The sequence below is a fragment of the Phocoena sinus genome, chromosome 2 (genome assembly GCF_008692025.1).
Source record: "Phocoena sinus isolate mPhoSin1 chromosome 2, mPhoSin1.pri, whole genome shotgun sequence".
Lineage (NCBI taxonomy): Eukaryota > Metazoa > Chordata > Mammalia > Artiodactyla > Phocoenidae > Phocoena > Phocoena sinus.
Window position 1 is genome coordinate 1,800,691 of NC_045764.1, and position 14,274 is coordinate 1,814,964.

Consider the following 14,274-nt stretch of genomic DNA (forward strand, 5'->3'; position numbering starts at 1 on the left):
AAGCTGACCACAGCAGACAACGTGGAAAGAGTGACCAAGAAAACAATGGGTGGGGACCAGTTCTGCTTCTTCATTTTAGATAGAGAGAAAAAGCCTACTTAAAACATAATACAAAATATAATCTTGGAGTAAAAAATGGGGAGAGATTATTTAGCATTGACTGACTTTACGTGTGGCCAGAGCATTAGGGAATGTTGTCACACTAGTTAGCCTGGACTTCCTCCAGCAAAGTGGTAGCTGGTGCCACATGACCCAGCAAACCCGCTCCTGGGCACATATCCAGACAAAACTCTAATTCAAAAAGATCCATGCGGGCTTCCCTGGTGGCGCAGTGGTTGAGAGTCCGCCTGCCGAGGCAGGGGACACGGGTTCGTGCCCCGGTCCGGGAAGATCCCACATGCCGCGGAGCGGCTGGGCCCGTGAGCCATGGCCGCTGAGCCTGCGCGTCCGGAGCCTGTGCTCTGCAACGGGAGAGGCCACAACAGTGAGAGGCCCGCGTACAGCAAAAAAAATAATAATAAAAATAAAAGATCCATGCACCCCTATGGTCACAGAAGCACTATTCACAGTAGCCAGGACATGGAAACAACCTTAGTGTCCATCAACAGATGAACAGAGAAAGATGTGATATATATATAGATATAGATATGATATATATATATACAATGAAATACTACTCAGCCATAAAAAGAATGAAATAATGTCATTTGCAGCAACATGGATGAACCTAGAGATTATCATACCAAGTAGAGTAAGCCAGACAAGGACAAATATCATATGATATCACTTATATGTGGAACCTGAAATATGACACAACAGAACTTCTCTATGAAACAGACTCACAGACATAGAGGACAGACTTGTGGTTGCCAAGGGGGAGGGATGGATTGGGAGTGTGGGATTAGCAGATGCAAACTCATATATAGGATGGATAAACAACAAGGTCCTACTGTAGAGCACAGGGAACTATAGTCAATATCCTGTAATAAACCACAACGGAAAAGAAAAAAACTGGCAACTGGGGGGACTCCGATAATCAATACCCAGGTATTAAGGACCCTATGTGTAAAGGAAAAGAATCTACTCCCTCAAAAGCATTAGCGACTGGTGAAGAATTTCTTGACATTTTTTGGAAGAATCCCAGAAGATGCAGGATGCATCGTGTATCTCACATTAAACCAGAGGTCCTTCCCAGACCGTGCAGCTTCAAGAGTTTTTCTTATCTCCCCATCCCTCCTGCCATGGCCACCTCTCTTGATTCCATTTTCCTTCTCCTAGTTTGGCATTTTGCTCCTTCCCAAAACGGACCTCAAAATCCTTTCATTTCTCTTACATAGAAAGATTCAGCTTGACCCCCAACTCCAATCCTGGAACTGCAGACCCCATTCATTACAGCTTGAAGCACGAAATGATTCCCAAGCCCCCAGCACCTCTCTGTTTAGGAGGCCCCAGCAGACTGGATTTTTTTTTTTTTTTTTTTTTGAGCTTATCGTTTGCGGCCTCCGCCAATCAAACCATCAGCATGTTCCTTTCAGACAGGGACCATGCTCTCCCCACAACAAACTGGTGAATGCTTTTCCCTTCACCCTGGATGTAAGGAAAGAAAACTGAAAAACTGCTTTAACATGGATTATCTCAGAGTGGAGAAATTGTGAGAGATGTGTATTTTCCTCTTTTTGCTTATCTGTATTGTCTGAATGTTCTATAATAGGAACATCTATTTAAAAATCTTACCTCTTTTAAAAGATTGCATTGAGCATGAAGTTAACATATGTAATAATGTCAATGAAACCAACTTTTTACCTAAAAATTATATTTTAAAGAGAAAGGTGTAGATTTTTTTTTCCTTTATCTCAAAGTGAAGAAGCATAAAAGCTTTTCTATTCGTTGTGTTTTTTCCTATCTGTCAACCACTTGTATGCTCCATTGTTTGCTTTTTCTCACATCATTTTTGGGAAAATGTTATTTAACAAGGATTCTGGTAAATGTAGCAGAAATGGCCAAGGAGCAGTTTGTAATCAGCACATTGCTGGTATAATCAAGAGGGCTTTAACCATTCAGGAAGGAACCTCCTGCCCTTTGTTTAATTAAAACAGCTTCTCTTGAAGATTAAAAAAAAAAAGAAAGAAAAGAAAGGAAAACCTCTTTCCTGACTAGTATTTACACGAAGAACTGCCTGCATTAAAAAATCCACAGCCCGTGAAGTGACATCATTAAGCCAACTACTTATTCCATCGTGTCAATGACCACGGTCACATGGAAGCAGGAGAAATATCTTCACCTCTCGAGTAGGGAGAGCAGCCAGTCCGATCACGAAGTGAGGCTTAGTCTCCGCACGCAGTGATAACAGCTTCTGGGAAATTTCCTCTGGACTGTGTATCTATCGAAATCAACAAGTTTGTGATTGATGGTGTCACATTTCTGACCAAGGCTTGATTCTCTTCCTCATACTCCAGCCAAAATCCTCACCTGGTGCAATGAATTAAGAAGGCAAGGAAGGCAAGTTCCAGTTGGATGAACTTGACCAGTCATGGGTCCAGCAAACTGAGCCAATGACTAATGGCTCTGCCATATTAGCGCTGAGAGCGTTCTGCAGAGGCTGAAAAGGTCCCTTCCACCGCTGGTGTGTCTCCTCCTGTGTCCCCACGTCAGGGCCGTCACGCCTCACCAAACAAGACCCCCAGAAGTCACCCTGACTCTTTCTCCCTTACTTCACACAGCCAATCAAATTTAAGTTCTGCCAGCTCAGCTTTCTAAACATTTCTTCATTTATCTCTTCTTTTCATTCCTGCCCCTTCGATACTGCAGCTCTTTTCAGTTTTTACGTATACAATTCATTCTTTGCAGCTAATTAAGCTGAAGAAGCCTGGGAATAAAGTTTGAAACAAAGGTTAATAAAGTCTTGGCCTCGTAACAGCCACAAAGCTGGCACCATCTTACTTCAGGTCTTCATTCTCTATCCAGTATGCAAGGATAACAGGCTCCGATGGTCTCACCCTTTCAAACCCACCATCACGTCTTCGGCGTTACTCCCTTACTGGAAATCCTCCACGGCTCACTCTGCTTTACAAGATGAAGTCTACTCCTCAATCTGGTTCTCTACAGCCTCTGACCACTGGATAGGCTCTGTCCACCCGCCTTCTCATCCTGCCCTACCTCACATTGCATGCTTTCCCCCACGTCTCATACACATCTCACGACTAACCCCTACTTGTAACTTACAGCCTAATCCAGTATCTCCTTCTTCAGACCTTTCCTTATTCACAGCTACCCCCGAACACACACACAGATCTCTGACTCCTGGAATGCCCTGTGCGTGTCTATTATGACACTTAGCACGTTGAAGTAATATTATTTTTCTATCACTCTGCTTTCTCTCTTGAAGGCAGAGTTTTGTATTCATCTTTATATCTCCATGCCCCAGCCGAGTATTCAGAAAACTCAGTGAATATTTAGTGACTGAATGCACGAATGTCACAGAAGAAGCCACAATGATGTTAAAGTTTTGGCTGAAAGATGAGACCTTTCAGATAGAAAAGATGAATCTTTAATGAGAGATGCATTCTAATGGTGAAATTTAAAGAATCGTTGATGAGCAAGTGTTTTATAGCTAACAACTTTCCCTACCATGTGATTCTGAATTTTTTTTTCGTATTGCCAATTCCTGTCATACAGAAGACAGGGTTCTATACAGAGATTTATGTAAATAATATTGATAATTTCAGGTAATTGTAATATAAAGATTACATATTTAATTTGGGAGAGAAGGTCAAGGAAAACATTAAGAAATCTAAAGAAGGTTCTTCTTTCTTAATTAAGGGCTATCTTTAAGAAATTGAAAAGAGGAAGAATGAAGCGACATGTGAAAGAAGAACGAGTGTCCCCAAAAGCAAAGGAAATTTCAACAACCTGGTGTTACCCCAAGTAGAGAGAGGAATGTGCGCAGAGTTAAAGTATCTAACAACTAGACTATTCTTACAAGAGAAACTAGAAAGAAGAGAAGGGAAAAAATAGAAGCACAAGAAACATCAGAAACAAAACTGGAGTGACTAAAGGAAATCATTTTCTTTCTGTTTTATAGAAAAATAAATCCGTATGTTCAAACAGAATATTAGCAGCTGCTCTGTTGCGTCTCTGAGAGTTCTGAGTGAATGGGGGTAGGGGTGGTGATTCTATGGCTTATTTCTTCTGTACTGACATCAACTGGGATCTTCTCGACAGTGAGATCTCCCATTCATTGTATCAGTTATCTATTGCTGTGTAACAAAATACCCAGAACTTAGTGGGTTATTGTTCGTGAGTCTCTGGTTGGCAACTTGGGCTGGGCTCAGCTGGGCAGGTCTTCTGCTGGTCTTACCTGGGGTCACTCATGAGGTTCCCAATCATCTGATGGATTACTTGGGATGATTCCTCTAAGATGGCTTCACACGTCTGTCTGCCCTTCTCCACATGTTCTGTATCATTCTTAAGGAGACCAGCCCAGACTTCTTTACCTGGAGGTCTCAGGGAGCAAGCGTGACCGAGCTCCAATACACTAGTGCATTTTGAGCCAACTTGTGTCGCGTGTGCTAATGTCCCTTGAGCCCAAGTAAGTCATATGGCCATGCCTCTGTTTCAGGGGAGGAGCTAACGTACCCTATCTCTTGATAGGTAGCCACATTGCATATCACACAGGGCATACACAGAGGAAGAGGAGGAATTTGTGATTGTTAAACAACCCTCTTCAAATACCTTCTAACTTATTTCTGAGGATCCTGCAGACTCTCAAGATGCCAGTGGAATTCATATCTGGCACTTCCAAAAGTTCAGTCTAGTGGAGGCTGCTGAAGGGATTCATAACGAGCAAAGATCTCAGAGACCAGGGTGTGGCCCATGGATTGGAAGGTGTGTCCCACTCATTCCACACACGCACTCAGCATGTCACTCTGTGTTTAAAAATCCTCCTCTTGGGCTTCCCTGGTGGCGCAGTGGTTGAGGGTCCGCCCGCCGATGCAGGGGACGCAGGTTCGTGCCCTGATCTGCGAAGATCCCACGTGCCGCGGAGCGGCTGGGCCCGTGAGCCATGGCCACTGAGCCTGCGCGTCCGGAGCCTGTGCTCCGCAACGGGAGAGGCCACAGCAGTGAGAGGCCCGCGTACCGCAAAAACGAACAAACAAACAAAAAAAGTCATCCTGTTCCTGCAGCAATAAACCCAAACTCCTCGGTGTGGCATTCAAAGCCCTTCACTATTTTTCCCCCCCTGCCTGCGGTTTATTGCTTGCTGTAAGCTGGCTTATTTGTATTTAGTAAGTACGCAGTAAGCTAGTATATTTGATACATAATGTCAAAGACAACAGAAGCTATTTCTTGCTCACTTATAAATATCAGGGGCAAAATACTGGCGGGGCAGGCCTCTCACAGAATTGTTACGGTCGCCAGGGTGATAGTCTCTGCCGTCGTCAAGCATGGCTTCCATAACCACGTGGGCGGTGTCCCCATCTGGAAGGGGACTAGAGCAGAGCAGAGCCTGCAGAGGAGGCTGAAGCCCGAACTCCGGGCCGTGCACATCACTTCTGCTCAGCCCTGTTAGACCTCGGTCACGTGGCTACCAAAATTCATCCTTGGTGCTCCCGTTGCAAATCACCCATTGCTTCCCCACAGCTTGGTGTCAAACGCTCTCCTCTCTTTTCTCCAACTGACAGGCTCATATCTATTATTAAGATCTAGCTCTATTTTGTCACTTCCCCTGTGAAGCCATCCCCACCTGCAGAAAGGTACTCGGGCTTTGTACTTCTTCCCACTAGAGCACCAACAGTACTGATTAACCAGACTTGTTATTCAAAGTGATGAATAGCTAGGCTTTGCTAGACTTCAGGGTCTCCTGGGTGGGAAGATGCAGCATTCACAGTGGCATAGGGGTGCACAAGTCACTGTGTAGATACAGCACAGCGCAGAAGTGTTGCGTGAATGGAGGCATGGAGGGAGGCAGCTTCCGACTCAGGCCAATCATAAAAGCCACCTCCTGCAACGTTCCCACCTGGAGGCATTCCAGAATATTCCATCACACTATGGGGTGACCAGAGAAGGGCCGCAACTACTGTTTCTGAGCATCATGGCAAAAAGGGTATGTAGCCCACCCTTTTTCTTCATGTTCTTTTATATTTGGGAGACCCTACGGCTCTCGCAGAAAAGAGATGCTCTGTGGTAGCCAAACTATAGCTCAGCAGTGAGCCTGAGGCCAGAGGACCACTCCACCTGTGCTTGTTCCCCCATCAAAAAGCAGCAAAGATGTGTGCCCTCACTGGCAATGAAACACAAATTAAAATATAGACACTTTTCTTCCCTACCATCTTAGGAAGTATTTAAAAATTTTTTTAATTTGCTGGAAAGGGTGATACTTTTTTCCTATCATCTTAACAAAGCTTTCAACACATTTTAATGCCTAACACTCACCAAGATGTGTTGAGACAGGCACTGTCGTCGTCTTCAGATAGAAGTAGAAGCTGAGTAATGTACCTAGAAAACAAATTGGCAGAACATAGCAAAAAACATTACAATGTTCCTATCTTCTGCTCCAAGCTTCTAAGCCTAGAAATATATACTCAATAAACAAGCAAAGACATCAGCAAAATTTGAACACACGTGTCTTCATTATAATATTCTTTACCATGCAACAAAAAGGTACAACTTAAATGCATAGTTTTAAAACGCATAAGCTTTAAAAAAATTAAAAATACATGGAAATTATAAATAACATGAGTCCAGACTGATATAAACAATTGATTGAATACATATATAATTGGGAGAGAAGAGGCAAATCTCCCATGGAGAAGAACTCCAAGTGATTCATGTAGCTACTCCATTTTCAAGAGGGTGAAGCATAACTGCCCGCTCCTGAAGCATGAGCTGCGCCAGTGGCTGCCTTCCAAAGATGACAACGTGGGAAGGGAGGGGTAACTTTACAGGGGAGACGCTGACAAACTCGACTTCAGGTGCTTCACTTTGGCCAGGTGACCAAAGTGAGCACAATAGCGATCATTATGTTGACAGTGTGTGCCCTTGACATGATAGAATGAGGATGTGGTGCCTTACTGATGTGGTCTTCCTCCGAAACCCACGACCCCAGTCTAGCCATGAGAAAAACTATCAGACAAATCCCAACAGAGGGATGTTCTGTAAGGTTCGTGGCCAGTACTCCTCAAAACTGTCAAGATTGTCAAAAACAAAGAACGTCTGAGACTGTCATAGCCAAGGGAAGCCTAAGGAAACATGACAAATAAATGTAATGTAACTGTAATGTATCAACATGTACACACTATATGGAATATATATACACATATATGTTTAACCGAATCACTTTGCTGTACACCTGAAACTAACACAATGTTGTAAATCAACTATACTTCAATTTTTAAAAAAATAATAAATAAATGTAATGTGGTATCTTGAAACAGAAAAGGGACAGCAGGTAAAAACTAACAGAATCTGATAAAGTACAGACTTTAGTTAATAAGAATGTGTCAGTATCGGTTCAGTAATTGTAACAGCTGTACCAGCCTAATGTAAGATGTTCAAAATAGGGAAAATTAAGTGCAGGGTACATGGGAACTCGACGGACTATCTTCCCAATTTTTCTATAAACCTAAGACTGTTCTAAGAAATAAAGTCTACCTTTTAAAATGTATTTAAGATACACAGGATGGAATATAATTAATATGCAGTGTAATAGGTGAGCTACAAATCAAGGTCGCACCTCTTTCAAGATTCAAATGCCGTGGCTCCTAGTGTCCACTGGGTAGCCGTGAAATGACCGTTTCCTCCCTTATTTTCCCTTCATTAGAAACAAAACCTGGGGAAATCACAGATGGCCGTGGTGGCTGAGTGGTCCTGCCGCAGCCACAAGGCATCACTGCTGGCAGGGGCCGGTCCCAGAGCCCAGCTCCATCCTGACCGTTGGCAGAAACACAGCATTGTCCCAGGCACCACCACTAGCCGCCCAGTGGTCCCTGGATACTGCCGATTTCTGTGCCGTTGCTCAAATTTCAGGGAAAAAGGGGTGCGCTCAGGCCAAATAACGCTGCCAATAAGGGTAATGACGCGAGTGAGCATTTACTGAGCGCCAGGCACTGTCTTAAGCCCTTGGCACGTAATAATTCATTTAATCCTAACAGCCATCCTAAGGAAGGTCCTATTTTATTGCAAGCCCGTGGTGACATTGACAGTTTCTTAAAAATTAAATATATACTTATATGATTTGGTCCAGCAATCCCACTCCTAGTTACTTACCCAAAAGAAATGAAAACATTTATACCAAAACCTGTACATGAATGCTTATAACGACATTAGTCATAGTACAGAGAAACCGGAGACAACCCAGGCGCCCTTCAGCGGGAGAACGAACAGACAGAAGCGCCTCCATACAGTGGGGTGCGCACCGCTCAGCAGCGTCAAGAAGTCGACTACTGATCCACACAACACGATTTCACCTCCTGCACGCCCGTGACGTGGTTTGACATGTCGCTCTGTCCTCTGAGTTTCCCATGAACATGCTCCTAGATTTATTGTTGAGATTTTGAGGAGATTCAAGTTCACTTAGGTGACGGAACTACTTCATAAGTTCTTCCACCAGAAGGCAGTCCGGCAGACCCTCTTGTGGCGTGACCCGCTATGGCGACCAGTGCCTGGGTACATTAGTTCACGAAGGATTTGCAAAATGATGATATTCTAATTCTGATATCACTTTTGGAATATTTCTACAAAGAGAAAATTCCCCTCATCAGCTATTTGATTAACCAGAGGTACAAGACAGATGGTTAATTCTTCCCCTGTGAGTTAGTCCCTAACCTCCTCCAATGGTAACGAATGAAGGGTTTTTTTAATTATCACTATGGACTCATAATTTTTTTTTTTTTTTTTTTCCGCGCGGGCTCAGCGGCCATGGCTCACGGGCCCAGCCGCTCCGCGGCACGTGGGATCTTCCCGGACCGGGGCACGAACCCGTGTCCCCTGCATCGGCAGGCGGACTCTCAACCACTGCGCCACCAGGGAAGCCCTGGACTCATAACTTTGAATATACTTATTCTTATAGATGTTCAAATGGTCTGGTATTTGGCTAGAAGGAACCTTTTCAAGTTTTCTCCTGGGTCGTTTGGACATGACCTTAGTGTTTACTTTTTTCAATTGAGAAGTAATCAACATGTAACATTATATTAGTTTCAGGTGTACAAACGTCATGATTCGATACTTGTAACTATTGTGAAATGGTCACCACAATAAGTCCAGTCTTGGTAGTTTTGATAAATTCCTTCCTTCGGTTAAGACAAGATGTCCCCAGCTCATCCTGTGGAATTCCTATCCCAGAACTGGGTTCAGTCATTTCTGCAAAGAGCTCTTATTCCTTTTAGTGGGAAACTAGTCAGAGACCACAATCTGGGTGCTAAAAGTCAAGTTTAATTTCTTAATATGCCACAGGTTTCAAAAATTTGACGTGGTCTGGGCCCCTTGGTGCATTTAAATGACCCTACACCCACCACTACACACACACACACACACACACACACACACACACACATAAAGCGAGTTCCTGGTCCCTTTCAAAGGATCAAGTGCATCTGCCTGTCTGTCTCAGAGGTCTGACCACAGTCAGTCTACTGCTCCTCTACAGCCACAGGTCTGGATAGAAGAATATTCCAGGTGGGTGGGCTCACTTCCAAAAGCAGGAAGAGGCAGTTAGGATTCTTTTCCACAGAAGGAATAGAGAGGAGATTGGTGAGTTTTCCAAACATCCACGCTGGTAAAAGCAGGCTTGCTCCAGCCCACACATCATTAACTTCTGGTAAATTAAATTCTCTAGACCAGGAGCTGGGACACTCTGCTTCTTGCCTATGCAGAACTGGCAACAAACTCAGAGAAGAGCACAGGCTCGTGAAGCTTTGTAAAACCCCCGAACAGGGGCTTGAAGATGTAACGTATTTTCCCAAAGAGTCCGCGAAATGTCCCCAACGTAGACAGAAAATGCAATTCCCAGCTGCTACTGCAAAGAGTTTCCTTCTGAGTTCCAGCTGGAAGAGTGAAAGGGCAGTGGCAGCCCTAGTGAACCTCCTGGGATTTTCTGATGCTGGAGAAGACGTTGTGCCTGAAACTGTCCGTGCGTCTCTCTCTCTCTCTTTAGTTTGAAATTTCAAAATGCTCAGGAGAACTTAAAATGGGAAGTTCCCGTAGCTCTTTGGGTCAGAAATGGGAATGCGCTGGGGGTGAGTAACAACTCTCAACCTTCTGATCTCTGGGACATGAGAGTCAGGGGATTGTGAAAAGACAGCAAAGGGAAAGTGTCAGCATTCTGACCACAGTATGGGACAAAGGCCATGGCTGGACCCAAGGCCCCACTAAGTGAGCACTGATGCCAGCTTAGGGGACGGTGACTCACCAGCTTGTGACGAGCACAGGCGATTCTCAAGCCAACACGGTTCTCTTTTACTCATCAGGCTGAACTTTGAAATCTGTCCAAGGTGACACTGAAGTGGTGGAGAAACACGGCACTGCGGAGAGTTGAGGAAACGTTGCTTTCTGTCCCGGGCTGTTTGCTCAGTTGGCAACAGGTACCTTCAGTGACTGACACTCTGTGTGGTTAAATAACAAGCAAACAAGAACATTTCAGTGGCTGTGGCGAAACACAAGGATGAACTAACCCCGCAAACACACAGAAAGGTGGGAAAGGAAAAGAAAAGCATATCCGGTTTGTGGTTTGGGCCTGAACGGGTTCTGTGACGTCCAGAACTGGATCCTCTTTGCAGCCAAAGAAAATGAGCGGCAGGGCAGGGTTTGGAGCATTCACTCAAGGGACAGCTGAAAGCTGTGGCAGTGTTTAATCTGAAGAGAAGGCTTAGGTGGGAGTTTAGACTTATTCAAACATTTGAAGAGCAGGGACCCACGTGAAATGCAGAAGGGAAGTTGCAGCTTCCTGAATTTTGTAACCATTAGAACTCTCAGAAATGGAAGTGGCTGTCTGGAGAATAAAGCATTTCTGTTGGGGAGTGTGTTTTAGCAGAAGCTGGACAAACATTGTGATGACTGTAAATTCAGCCACAACTGAAGTCAGAATTGGGAATCCTGCCTGTGCCTCCTGGATGCCAGGCATCAGACTACGGCCTTTTAGTATATAAATCCTCACAGCCTGGGTTTCACTATTACTCCATGTTACCGAAGAAGAGACTGAGGGTCAGAGAGGCTACGTAATCTGCCTAAAGTCGCCCAAACGTTATGTGCCTGTATTCAAACATCATATACTCTCCATCATGCTGACTGAGGCATCAATCTCTAAGCCCTTAAGGAAGAATGGGTATTATTTTAAAACGTTATAGAAATTCTACATTGCTAGAGCCATGAATGAAATTCTCTCAAGTATAAACGCTAATGATTCCCCAAGCATCTGATGGCATGCCGACGGGCCTCTCTGCTGAAAATCCATTGGTTTCAAGGTTTTAACAAAAGGAAATATATGAAGGGCACCTTTCGGAAACTTCTATTAGGAAACCCAGAAGTTAAACTTGTATTATTCATACCATAAAATCAATGCAACATGATTTCCTAAACTAGTGATTTGTATGTTTTTGATGTTGCTACATTTGTTTTATTTTGTAACCATGCTATATCTACATCGTTCATTCTCAAAATGTGGTCTAGCGACCCTTGGGTATCCTCGAGATCCTTTTAGAGAGTCCTCAAGGTCAAAGCTATTTTCACACAAATACAAGTATATTGTTTACCTTTTTCACCCCTATTCTCTCATTCTTATCTCTTGGTGATTTTGTTTCCAGAGGTTACACAACTTATGATTCCACACAGATTGAATGAAGAAGCAGGTGCGAGAATCCAAAAGTGTTCTATGAAGCCAAAACCTTAAGGCGATGTTCAAAATCATAAGGCCACTTTTTGCAGAAATTTTTTTGGTTTTTGGAAAATAGTTATTTTCACAAAAAAATATTTATGCCAACATGTAATTGTTTCGTTACTATTATTCTAAGTAAATTAATAAATAAATACGTTTAAATGTCTCGGGTTTGGCTTGTAATACCGTAAATATCAATGGATGCAACCACCGCAAACAAGAGCTCTTGGGTCCTCAATACATTTTTAAGAGCATAAAATATATGACATGTGTTTTTTGCACAGGCTCCGGAGGCGCTGGCTCAGCGGCCATGGCCCACGGGCCCAGCCGCTCCGCGGCATGTGGGATCTTCCCGGACCGGGGCACGAACCCGTGTCCCCTGCATCGGCAGGTGGACTCTCAACCACTGCGCCACCAGGGAAGCTCTGACGTGTGTTTAAGAAGTAAGTATCAGTTTAATGAATGACAATTTGCCTCACTTTGATCTGAACTTCACGTACCACAATGATGTGTACTTGCCCTCTACTTCAAACTGTTGATACCCACCCTGTGGTCATCCCCCTAATGGTGTCCAGGACTCTGAAGTCTCCCATCCTCCCAGAGATGGTTCAGCCAAGGCACCCAACAGACTGGCAGCCCAAAGAACAGACCTGACCTAGTAACTGTACTTGGATTCTCCAGTTTCACAGATGACACTAACTTTTGAAGGTTTATTACTTGAGCATTTATCTCCCTTATCTCATCGTACCTCTCCACAACTTGGACTTTTTGGCCATCAGAAGAATATGTCATTTTAACCACCAAGTTGCTGAATCACTGATATTTCTTGCTGTCCTATCTACCGTGGTCCAAAACTATGAAGGGTCTGAGATTTTGCCCTCTTTGCAAGCTAACAGTTTAGCCTGACACACTTTCAAGGATACTGACGGAAGACAGGCGACTCCTGGGTCAGGAACAAAGGACTTTATTACTCATGGGAATGGAGTAGTCAGAGTGCCATTTGGGTCCCTTCTCTGAGCCCTCGTTCTACGGGGCGATGGAAAGAGGCCCAGGTGTTGCCTGCAGGCACCTGAGTTGAGTTACAGAAGAGGAATGCTGAGCTTGGGGAACCCAAACCTTTCATAATGGGCAGTAAACCTCCCTGCCCTTTGCCCCAGAAGAAGACGTTATCTTATTATGTCGGAGGGTAAATAAACCTGTCCTTTGCTCCAGGGGACACCACTCAATCTTCAGCTCCTTGTACTATGTAAACGTCCCTGAATAGACAGTACCAGGCAAAAGCAGTTACTGCCTCTGCAGGCAAGCTAGAGAGAAACACAGAGACCCCGGAGAACTGTCTCCAAACAGCCACTGCTTCCATTTATACACAGTATCTAATCCTTGATCCAAATTTGCATTCTTTTCTTTTTTTTGATGCTTGATAGTTGAGAGAATATTTAGCATTAAATCCTGGCCAACTTTTTTCCAATCTTATGAACAGGCCATAAGTCCTTCCCCTCCATCTATTTAAGTATGATCATCCTTTGGAAGAGTTTTCTGAGATTTTTCCCCTTCCGCCGAATCCAAGGTAGATGTTTGGACACTCTCTCTATGCCTACAATAAAACTCCGAAACAAATTCATGCAGACATCAAAGTAAGAAGGGGTAGAGGTGAGGGTGGGGAATTGTAAAGTAAATACCAAAAGAAAATCTCGTTCTAGAGGGTTTGGGAAGCTATGGATAAAACGCTTTGTCAGAATGTACAAGCTCTTACTTTCGCATAAAGGAACTTTTTCCTAAACCAACAAAATAGGATGTTCAATCCAAAATTCACTTTTTTAAATCTACTTAAATTTCTGAAACCACATCCAAGAAACTATCAACAGCAATTTCTTCCAGAAAGAACAAGTCTGGTCAGAAGAGGAAGGAGAGCCTCACTTCATTTCATTCTATAGTTTAACTTTTATGATGCAGATAATTTAACGTTTTTATATAGCGCTTGCTGTATTGCCCCCTTTGGGTAGGCACCTGGCCAAAGATTCCTCAAACTAAAGCTGTCCTTTCTCGGCACCTTGAGCCAGCAACCTGCTCTGCATTATCTACCGTGACCCGCAGCAGGCGACATCAAGAATATCTAATGTGAAAAAACCTTAACACAACCAATCCACTGGAGCAAGCCTGCCACTCAAAGTAGGTGAGAAATTTTTCAAACCAGTTTGTCCTGGATACTCTTCTCAAACAGTCTTGAAAATGCTGACAGACCCCACCAATACCAGGGGTATGAAAGTTAAAAATACTGGACAAAAGTCTTTGCAGTCAGGACAGATGTATCAATACTGTGAATTGCAAATGACCTTTGAGAGAGAATTCTGATAGTCCTTGAAGGTCAAAGGAGAAATTTCCCACCAAAGTCTGGGCTTGTCCGTCAC

The 14,274-nt window shown here is 43.8% G+C and overlaps 1 long non-coding RNA gene across 1 annotated transcript; it reads right to left on the reverse strand.

Annotated features, from left to right (window-relative positions):
* Positions 1-682: 682 nt before the first annotated feature.
* Positions 683-10,842, reverse strand: LOC116749876. The gene is made up of 3 exons (XR_004348721.1): positions 10,406-10,842; positions 6,433-6,495; positions 683-2,866 (listed from the first exon to the last, which is right to left on the reverse strand). It is a non-coding gene; the product is annotated as an uncharacterized LOC116749876 (long non-coding RNA).
* Between the last annotated feature and the right edge of the window lie 3,432 nt (positions 10,843-14,274).